The sequence below is a fragment of the Dipodomys merriami genome, unplaced genomic scaffold (assembly GCF_024711535.1).
Source record: "Dipodomys merriami isolate MVZ:Mamm:240054 unplaced genomic scaffold, mDipMer1.0.p SCAF_278, whole genome shotgun sequence".
Classification (NCBI taxonomy): Eukaryota; Metazoa; Chordata; class Mammalia; order Rodentia; family Heteromyidae; genus Dipodomys; species Dipodomys merriami.
In genome coordinates, this window is record NW_027204248.1 from 208,343 (window position 1) to 215,796 (window position 7,454).

At 40.2% G+C, this 7,454-nt stretch overlaps 1 long non-coding RNA gene across 2 annotated transcripts; it reads right to left on the reverse strand.

Moving 5' to 3' along the window:
• Positions 1 to 882: 882 nt before the first annotated feature.
• On the reverse strand, positions 883 to 6,437 carry LOC138837877 (uncharacterized). 2 transcript variants are annotated; one of them, XR_011375485.1, is made up of 4 exons: positions 6,332 to 6,437; positions 6,074 to 6,186; positions 4,399 to 4,472; positions 883 to 1,069 (listed from the first exon to the last, which is right to left on the reverse strand). It is a non-coding gene; the product is annotated as an uncharacterized lncRNA (long non-coding RNA). The 2 variants fall into 2 exon arrangements; XR_011375484.1 differs by having other exon boundaries at positions 6,074 to 6,437.
• Between the last annotated feature and the right edge of the window lie 1,017 nt (positions 6,438 to 7,454).

Here is a 7,454-nt window from a genome sequence, read left to right on the forward strand (position 1 = left end):
AATGCTTCCATTTAATTATATATTATGTTTCAACACTTAATAAAATATTAATAAAAATGAGTCAATATCCTAAAGTATTGTGTAGAATTTTATTATAGATGTGCAAATTGTAATAAATATTATGTGTATAGTAATACTAAATACAATAATCAATCAATAAATGAATAAAAGAAAAACAAAATACAAAATCAATAATAAAAATCATAATGTGAAATTAACTTACATATTTAAGTGTATATCATATATTAAACATGTATAGAAACATTTTTTCCATTGCAGAGCCTTCATTCAGGCCCTGGGAACTCTAGACTGAATTTCTTTTCCTCAAGGACGGTGAGCTTCGCCTTCACCCACGGTATAAAAGACTTACCTGGACAGTGATCCCAAATCCTAGCAATGGCAGAAATACTGGCCCCAGTTCCAAGACAGTGACTTCTTTTTTTTAATGGATGCAGTTATGTTTACTCAGTTCCATACTGAACATTTAAAAAAAAGCAGTGTGGAATTTGTACAACTATTCAAACATCCTTCCTTACCTCTAAAGTGCTTCTCTGAGAAAGACATTGTTTCTCTTTCTTTGTACTTTTTTATTGCAAAAATGTTTTACAGAGGGGTTACAGTTACAGGAGCAAGGTAATGAGTACATTTCCTATTGAGCATTGTTGACTCCTTCTTTGTTTTCCCCCTACCATCCCTTCCCTCCCATCTCCACAACTACTTCACCCTGCCGAGGTCAGTGACTTAGTTTTTCTTTTGTGGTTGGCATGGGGTTTGAACTCAAGTAGTGGCAACTTTCCCTCACATTGCTACAAATTTACCAACACCCTGAGTTCAAATCCCAAGCTAGAAAAGAAAACTGGCAGAAATTCCAAACCAGGGAGTTTTATTTTTTATTTAGTTAAATAATTAATATTTTTATTTTTATTTTTTTTAGCCATCCATGACACTTGAACTCAGGTCGTGTAAACACTTCCTCAGCTTGGAACTCCCTAGGCTGGGGTGCAGTCTCCAGATGCATAGCCGATCCTGAGATCCTAGGCCAGAGGGCTTGCAGGAAGAAAAAAAAAAGCTGGAAAGCACAAAAAGTGGTGAGCTGCCGAGGGCTGGCATTTTCTGATTTTTTGGGGGCATGGTGACCATCCTGGGTCTGATTGATATGGCTGCAAAGTAGACCTGACCTACCACTTCTGATTCTGATGAGCTATCAGTGAAGCCATAGGCCAATCTGTCAACATAAGTCCTGGGTTCAAATCCCAGTCCTGACACCAATGGCAGGAGATCACAAGAGACTCATTCCTATGCATGGGAATACCAATTGAATGAGTAGTTCATGCTTTCATCTAGTCTAAAATTGGATGAAATAGTCCTAGAATGCTGATTGATCTTACCGTATAGTTTATTAAGCATGAAAAGAATAATATTCCTTCAATGGTGGTATAATAAATACCTCAGAGTTGGAAGGAATGTAGTAGGTGTCATTCAATCATAGATAGACGACTCTGGCACTCTTTAACAATATATAGTTATTTGTATACCACCGTCTGCCTATCCATGTATCGCTGTTTTGGCCAAACATGGGGGTCAATCTCAGTACCTGGGAACCACTTGACAGCTTCATTGGCTAGAGCTCCCATGCTCAAACTCACCCATTCATGAATTGGGCCTGCTAGGCACTGAGTTCAGATTCTCACATTGCCAGGCATGATGGAGAACACATCTAAAATCTAGATTCTATGTGATAGTATGTAAACAATGTAATAAATTGTAGAGGTGTCATCAGTCAATAAAATAAATGGTAAATAAATGAATAAAATGAGAAATAAAATTTATAAACGCACCAAACACAATATGGACTGAACATCTGAACGGAAGTATAAATCCTATCATTAATATATATATATATGTACATATATATAAGAAGTATTTTATATATATATATATATATATATATATATATATATATATATATATATATATATATATATATATAAGAAGTATCTTTTCCAGGAATAAGTCTTGAATTCAGTCCCCCTAGGAGGAAGGAATGGCGGGAGATCCTGAGATACTCGTTTCTGGACCTAGGAAGAGCCACGGCATGCGACTGATCTCATCCTTGAATGAGTAGCTCGTGCATGATGTGAGTAGGAAATGATACATAAGACTCATGGGGTATAGATTATTTGTAAAGAAGAGGTGATGAAGCATGGCAATAATCATCATATACATGAAATAGATGCTTAAGAAAAGATCCAAATATAGGAACTCACAGATTGGATTCTATCACAGGTCACCACAATCCTACTCTATACAAATATGTGCTTATTTGCATACTACCTTCAGCAAATGTATAGATGACTATTGTGCTCTCTATTCTCCCCCAAGGGGGGCTCAAACTCAGGTACTGGGAACGCCTAGCTCCTTTGTCACTCACAGGCTGGGGTGCTCATGTGGACCCATTCACCAATTGTGCCTGCTAGGCCCTGAGTTCAGATCCCAGACCTGCCAATAGATTCATCTTGATGTCAGAAGCCAATTGTTGCATCTATTTTCCTTTCCTGTGCAAGTCTTGGGTGTCAGCTAGGATGCAGAATGATGGGCCACCCTGTGGTCCTGAGAATAAGTTGTTATCCATGTCAGCCCAGTTATATATGTCATCATATACATAGGAAAATACACAATACATCTATGAATAGCTTACAAAATAAACACAATAAGTACACTCAATGCACGATGCAGTCCACACATGGATGTGAGTATACATCCCATGTTTCAATGATGCATTGAGCACTATTTTTGCCTCCTTGTGTCTTTATCTCAGTTGCTGGGATGAGCCCATCTCCTTAGTGGATCACAGTCTGGTGTGATCACATGGACCGATTGGGCAGTTGGGCCTCCTAGGCCCCAAGTTCAAATCCCAACACTGCTAAAAATTCGCCCTGATGTGAGAAGCCAGTCATTGCAACTGTTTTCTATTGCTGTGCAAATTCTGGGTCTCAGCCAGAATGACTACAGCAAACGCAAGATGCAACCCACCCATGTTTGGAAATATAGATCCTTTGTTTAATTATGAATTTATGACTATATTGGCCTCCCAACAGGGCTCAATCTCAGGTCCCAGGAATGGCCTGGCTCCTTAGAGGCTCACAGGCTGCTGTGCTTAACATGACCCATTCACCAATTGGGCCTGATAGGCCTTGAGTTCAAATTCCAGCACTGCCAAAAGATTCGTTCTGATGTGAGAAAACAAAGGTTGCATATGTTTTCCTGTTCTGTGAATATCCTGGGTCTCATCAATGATGGAGAATGCTATATAAGCAAATCTATAGCCATGGGAATAGGTTGTCATCCATGTTAGCACAGTTATATCTGTCACCATATTCAATAAAATGCACAAACATCCATGAATAAGACACAATATAAAAATAATTACACTGAATGCAAGATGCACACCACTCCTGTAGGTAAAGAGAGATCCTATGTTTAAAAAAGGTGGAATTGTGATTTTGTCCAATGCTGGGGCTTCAAATCAGACCCTAGACCAGGCCTGAAATTCTAGTCTTCAAGGATGGTGAGCTTCCCCTTCCCCCCAGTGCAACAGAGATACCCAGACCTGAGTTCAAATCCCAGCACTGACAAAAAATTCATCCTGATGTTAGAAGCCAGTTGTTGCACACGTTTTCCTCTCCTGTGAAAGTCCTGAGTCTCAACCAAGAAGGGGAATTCATAGGCAACCCTATAACCATAGAAACAGGTTGTCATCCATGTCAGCAAAGTTATACCTATCACCATATTAAGTAAAATAAACAATACCTCCATGTAATAGAGACAAAATAAAGAGAAGTCCACTAAACACAAGATGCCATTGACACATGAATATCAATATAGATTGTATGTTTAAATTATGAATTTATGACAATAGTGGACCACCTTGGGGATCAATGTCAGATCATGGGAATGGCCTAGATCCTTAGTTCACAGGTTAGTGTGTTCACCTTGACTTATTGGACAATTGGTCCTACTAGGCCCTGAGTTCAGATCCCAGTACTACAAACAAGTGGGTTGTAGAGTAAGAAGCCAAATGTGAAACTTGTTTTCCTTTTCTCTGAATATCCTGGGTGATCCTAGGAATCTTGGCATGGCGGAGAACATTTCTACAAATCTAGATGCTCTGTGATAGGATGTCATCAATGTAATAAACAGAATGGGTTTCATCATCATAGTACAATCAATGGTAAATAAATGAATAAAAGACAAATTTCAAGGAACAACCACACCAAACATGTATGTACTGAACACCTATAGGTAAGTATAAATCCTATCTTTACAATATATATAAATAGTATGTTTCCTGGGCTGGAGCTTGAATTCAGGACTAGTGAACAGGCCTGACTTTCTTACCTTCAAGTGCAGTGATCTTCCCCTTCATCCACATTGCTGCAGATTTACCCAGATCCTGAGTTCAAATCCAAAGCCTGTAAGAATAAACTGTGTGAACTGCAAGTCAGGGAGCTAAATTTTTTTTTTTACTTTTCTCAGTACAGGGCTTGAAGTCAGGTTGTGGCAACTCTGCCTCAGCTTCGATCACCCTAGGCTGGAGTGCAGCCACTAGATCTACAGCTGTTTCTGGGATCCTAGACCCCAGGTCTTGCAGGGAAAGAAATTCACAGAAACAATGTGGCCTTTTTATGTTATCTTCCTTTGCTCGGTGACCCTCATGGGTCTGAATGACACTGTTGCAAAGGGTACTTCACCTTGCAATGCTGAAGGCTGGCAATCTATCTGGGAAGCCATAGGCCCACATGGCAACATAGGCCCTGATTTTGAATCCCCCTCCTAACACTTGAAAATGGTTCTCATCCATAGGAAGAACAATGGAATATTATCAATGTCAAGGTTCAATGAGTTGATCATGAATGATGCTCCTATAAAATTAGACAGTAACATTTCAGGAAGCTAACTGATTTTATTTAATATTAATGAAGCATAAAAAGAATATTATTACTTACAGGAACACAATAATTTCAGGACACTGATTTCATTAATAGTATAAGGATGAAAATAATAACATTAATTACATGAATGCATGATTAATACCCAGGAATTGGTAGGAATGTAGTTTACATAACTGAATAATGTATAGACATCTCTGATACTCTGTAAAAACACATATTTATTAGCATACTTCCATATGCATGTCAATCTGTTCTTATTTTGTTAACCCCTGGGGCTTGAGCTCAGGTCCTAGAAACAGCCTGTCAGCTCAATTTGCCCCATGATGTCGTGCTGACACTCACCAATTCATGAATTGGGCCTTGTAGGCTTGTAGGCTGTGAGTTCAGATGCCAGCACTCCCCAAAAATGAATGGTGGAGTAAGAAGTTGATGGTGACACATTTTTTTTCTGTGAAAGTCCTGGGTGTCAGGTATGAAGTGGAATATATATGCAGACCTCTATCTTATGTAATCAATGTAATCAACGTTTTATGTACCATAATAGTCAAAATAAATGGTCAATATATGAATAAAACAAAAAATAAAATAACTACACTGAATGCAATATGGAGTTAACATATGTATATAAATATAAACCATATATGTAAATTGTACATGAATAGGATTTTTTCTAGTGGTGGGGATCTATTTTAGGCCTAAGGAATAGACATGAATTTCTTGACTTCTAGGAGGCCAGTTTCCCCTTCCCACACAGTGCAACAGAGTTACCAAGACCACGGGTACCAATCCCAGTCTTGGCAGAAAAACGGCACCTTTATAGTATGTAATAGTATAGTAATTCTAAGATATTTCATTATACCTCCATTTTAATGTGATTGTTTAAATGCCTCATAAAATATTAACTAACATCGATCAGTGTCCTATAACATAATTGTGTATAATTTTATCCTAGAATCATTCAAGAACTGCTCTTTCAATCATGACATACATCATATTCCATTGGTAATCATATGGACAGGAATAAGTTTCTTAGGATCTCCTTCCATTTGGAGGTGGCAGGACCAAGATTCCAACTGTGGGCTACAATTCCCACCACTTAAACCCGAGGATAGGGAACTCACCAGTCTGTCCAAGAACATCAACAAGACCAATGATTAGGCAGGTAACAGTGGCTCTTAGCAGTCCTCCTTGATATTTACAAGGCTGTGATGGGAGGATCATGGTCGAAGTCACCCTAGGCAAGAAAGTCCAACTTCAGTGCCAACAAAGCCAGAATCCCTGTGGCTCTAGTGTGGAAGGCCATCCTTGATCAAAAGCAGCTTACAGACTGTGCTCAGATCCTGAGTACAAGGTCTGGGACTGGGAACAAACAGACATACTCAACAATCTGTGAAGCCATCCAGCTAAATGAGGTCACCCTCTTGTCTCCAACTGAATTGGATATTGTTCCCTGGGAAAAGGGCTGGGGGAGCTGCTATCTTCTTGACTTCACCCATGCTGCTTGCATCACAGTATTCTGGCCACACCCCATTCTTTCATAGTTCTTTCTGACCAAAGAGATATAAGAATGGTGGCCACCCACACATTCCATGCTGCCTGGTAGCACCAGGATTCCCTGTGTTAGTTTACACCACTACCAGCAATTGAGGAAGGTAGAGATGGCTGAGTGGTGAGGAAGAGACTCAAGGCATCTTTGGAATATAGAAGGAAATTGAGATGCCTGCCTGCACCATGGCTTCCTTCCCTCCCCAAGGTGCAGAATTTCAAACATCAGGCAATGGCATCCTGCCAGGCTGCATAAAGCCCCAACCTGCTCCCTGGCCCTGGTTCTTTGCTCTGAGGCCATGTGTCTGTAATGCCACTGCCATCACTGCTCGCCCCACCTGGAGCAGCCTAAAGCAAGTTCTCCCGGCAGCACAGGTGAGTGGCTGTCCCCAAACCACCCCTACCTCCGGGTCAGACACTCCTCTGGTGGCACCATGACTCCCTACTTGTGTCCTCTCCCTGTCTCTGAGGAGCCACCTTTCTGTCTTGGGCATTTCTGAAACAGAGACTCAAGATATGCTCTGGCTGGGCTGGATTGAGGTCCTCCTATCTATGACAGGTATGCTTCACCAGACCTGGTCTTCTGGAGTTGGGATGGTAGACATGTAACAACATGCGCAGTCATCGATTTAGATGGATTATCCCAAACTTCTTAGTCCACAGCAGGCGATTCTTTTTTTCTTCATATTTTTTTATAGTGAAAATACTGTACAGAGGGGTTAAAATTACATGGGCAAGATAATGAGTACATAAATTATCAAGCATTGTAGCCTCCTCCTTTGATTCTGCTTCCCATCCCATCCTCTCCCCATCCCCCTATCCGACCCTCCACCTCCCCCTAACAAAGCTGTAAAGTTCATTTTCGACATAGGACTTATATGTCTCATTGTTGCAATGGGTCCACCTGTAATCCCTATCTAAAGGATTTTCTTTCCCTTCCCCTCGATAAATTATAAC